This window comes from Gallus gallus, chromosome 5 (assembly GCF_016699485.2).
Source record: "Gallus gallus isolate bGalGal1 chromosome 5, bGalGal1.mat.broiler.GRCg7b, whole genome shotgun sequence".
Lineage (NCBI taxonomy): Eukaryota > Metazoa > Chordata > Aves > Galliformes > Phasianidae > Gallus > Gallus gallus.
Genome location: NC_052536.1, coordinates 36136024 through 36139054, shown reverse-complemented (window position 1 = coordinate 36139054; position 3031 = coordinate 36136024). Strand labels below are relative to the sequence as shown.

At 48.1% G+C, this 3031-nt stretch overlaps 1 protein-coding gene across 5 annotated transcripts in view; it reads left to right on the top strand.

Moving 5' to 3' along the window:
• Positions 1 to 1415, top strand: part of NKX2-1 (NK2 homeobox 1) — a 7316-nt gene extending 5901 nt beyond the window's left edge. For 3 of the 5 annotated variants that reach the window (XM_025150546.3, XM_015287274.4, XM_046941363.1), the window contains one exon: positions 1 to 1415. This exon is cut by the window's left edge and continues 788 nt beyond it. The gene's annotated coding sequence lies outside the window, so the exon portion shown is untranslated. The other 2 variants (NM_204616.2, NM_001396356.1) reach the window with 1 other exon arrangement.
• The last annotated feature ends 1616 nt before the right edge of the window (positions 1416 to 3031 follow it).

The window sequence follows — 3031 nt, the reverse complement described above, 5'->3', positions numbered from 1 at the left end:
TCTTTTATTATTTTTCTTTCTTTTTTCTTTTATTTTTTTTTCCCTAAAGCGGTTTTTTTTTTCTTTTTTTCTTCATTTTTTTTTCTTCTTCGTTTTACTGACTGGTTCTCTGAGGACCCCCAAGAGAGAAAGGGAGAGAGTGACTTTTTGTTCCGTTCGCTGATACTGTGACGGTTTTGGGTCTTGCTTTTTTTCCCGTTTCCCCCCAGCTTGCTGCGTGGGGTGTTAAACCAATTCTGACCAATAACCACGGAGCAGTCTGCAGACAGGGGCCCGTCGGTAGGCACGGCCCGAAGGCTCGGATTGCAGATGGACCCTTTGCCAGCGTCTAGGACTTGCATGTAAATATAGAGATTGGGGAGGATGGGGTTGGGGTTTTTCCCAAAAACGTGGTCGCGGCACGCAGCCACAGAGCAACCTCCCCCACCCCCCCGGCTCCGCTCCCAGCCCCGTCCCAGCGATGGAGCCGGGGGGGCCACACGAGGCTTTGGCTTTTCTTTACGTTTGATGTGAACCTGTAGCTGTATAATGCTGTCAAAAGTTGGACTAAACCCATAGTTTTTAGTATCCTGTATATTTTGTTGTAAAAAGAAAGAAAAAAAAAATACAATCAACCAAACCAACCCCACCCCCCCTTTTTTATGGACACCGATCGTCCCCTCGTAAACCCTCCGGCAGTTTGTTCTTTGCGCACGCCGCCTTTTCCTGTTGTAACTTATGTAGATATTTGGCTTAAATATAGTTCCTAAGAAGCTTCTAATAAATTATACACATTGCGAATATTCTTTTTTTTTTTTTTTTTTTTTTAATTTTTTTCCCTCGGCTCCGTCCTGACCCTCCTTTCCCCCATCTCTATTTTTTTTTTTTTTTTTTTTTTTTGCGTTGGATGGAAACCGGACCGGGACGCTGCGGGCTCCGGGACGCCCCCGCTCGGGGGGACCGCGCCGGGAGGCGGCGGAGCGCGGGGCCGAGCGCCGAGTGAACGCGCGGAGAGAGAGCGCGGAGCTCCCGGGCCGCACGGGATGGGGTCGGGCCCGAACTCATTGCTGCTACCGGGGGGGAGAGAGGGGGGGGGCTCGGTCCTTTTTGCCGGAGAAAGCGAAGTGCTCCGGGAGGAGAGAGCCAAATGCCAAAGGCGCGGAGGAGAAAGAAGGGAGAAGTCTGATGCCACTAGAAACAAACTAACGACGAACGTGCTGGCAGTGTAGGACGTGCGGCCGTTTTAAAGAGCGTCCAGTTTAAATATCTTGTTAAAAAAGAAAAGAGAAAAAGAAAAAAGAGAGAAAGAAAGGAAAGAAAAAAAAAAGAAAGAAAAAGAACCATTTCTACCAGGTTTTCCTATGTACTTGTATTTTAAGGGAAGTACAGTCACCTTATTTATAATCCAAATAAAAAGATAGTTTATTGTGTACGAATTGTAGTTTGGATTAACTTTCTTTAAAGGGCTGCACTGAATTTCCCACCCGCACACACCTCCCAGGCAGACAGACGGCCGTGCAGCTCTCCTGTAAGCGCCAAGCCCAGTCTCCAGGCGGGGGGTTAGGGGCAGGCTGCGGCTCAGCGTAGCACAGGTTGGGCTTTCGTGTTTCTTTTTCTTTCTTTTCTTTCTTTCTTTCTTTTTTTTTCTTTCTTTTCCCCCTCCCCTCTCTCTCTTCTTTCTCTGTTTACTTTTTTTTTCTTTTCTTTTTATTTTTTCTCTCCCTCCCTCTCTCTCCTTTAAGTCCCCTTTGTTTTCTTCTTTATTTTCATAGCGCTTTGGGAAGTGAGTAAAGAAGCAGATGCAGAAGGCGTGGGTGTGGGTGTGTGCGTGTGCGCCCGGCCGGGAAACCGAGGTGCCTTCGGTTGTGAGATAAATCTGATGGGTAATGCGAGCAATTCGGTATTAACCCCATTATAAATGTATAAAACATATCCAGTGAGGCAGCTCATATTGGACAATCCCGAACTTCATATCGTTCTTAATGTCTCGGGTCCCAAATATCCCCTTTGTGAGTGTAACAAAAGAAGTCCCCCATCCCGAAGGCTCTCTCAGTATTACCTTTGCATTTGCTGCTCGGTTTCGGTTTTTTTTTTTCTCTTTTTTTTTCTTTTTTTTTTTCTTTTTTTTTCTTCCCTCCAGACCCCCCCGGTTAAACCACGGAAGCGACTCGCAGTCATTGAAAGCTCTCTGCATTACAGAGGTATTATGAAACGCTCATATTTTTGAGGAGAAGGCAAGCAGATTGCCGGAATGAAAACAAACCAACCTCCAGCTTAAGTAGCAGCTTTCGAAAGCCCTTTATTGATATAAGATAACTGGCGTTACTCGGACACCAAGTGCCGGTTTGGATGGAGAATAAGGGAAATAGACAGAATGAATAAAAAGATTATCGGATTCTTTCTGCCCCCCTCGTCCCCCGTCGTCGTCGTCCCCCCTCCGCCGCCCCCCCCACTCCTGATTTCTAACTAGAGAACATCACGTGTGTTAGCAGGAATTTCGAGACCTTTCATTCTTTATATTGCGTCCCGCTTTACACAGGGGCAGTCTCAACTAACCCAAAGAATATTCCTTTTTCTTTCTTTTTTTTTCCCCCCCTTTCTCTACCGAGCCTACGCTCCTTTCGGACACATGCGTTAAACTCAGCCCCTCGGTGCCCGTAGTGCTGCTCAAAGGGAGAAGCGCCGGGGATCCCCGGAGCGTTCCACGGCGCTGCGAGGGGAGCGGGACCGGGGGGCACTCGGCTGATTCTTCAACCGGGGGTTGGCCGGACTGGATGATCTCGGTGGTCTTTTCCAACCTAAACGATGCTGTGATTCTGGCGGAGATAGCGCACGAGGCCGAGGTGGACACTGCTGTGCTGAAGTCGACATTTCCCCTTCAGATGTAATGAATATGTGCATCCTTTCAGACGTTCACAGCTGAAGAGCATTGAAAGGCCTTAAAACAGCCGAGAAACTCCTTCCGTCCCTGGAAAAAAACTGGTGGGGCTGCCATGTGCGGCAGACACCCAGCCGGTGACTTCTCATTACAGACCTCGGGGGAAATAAATGC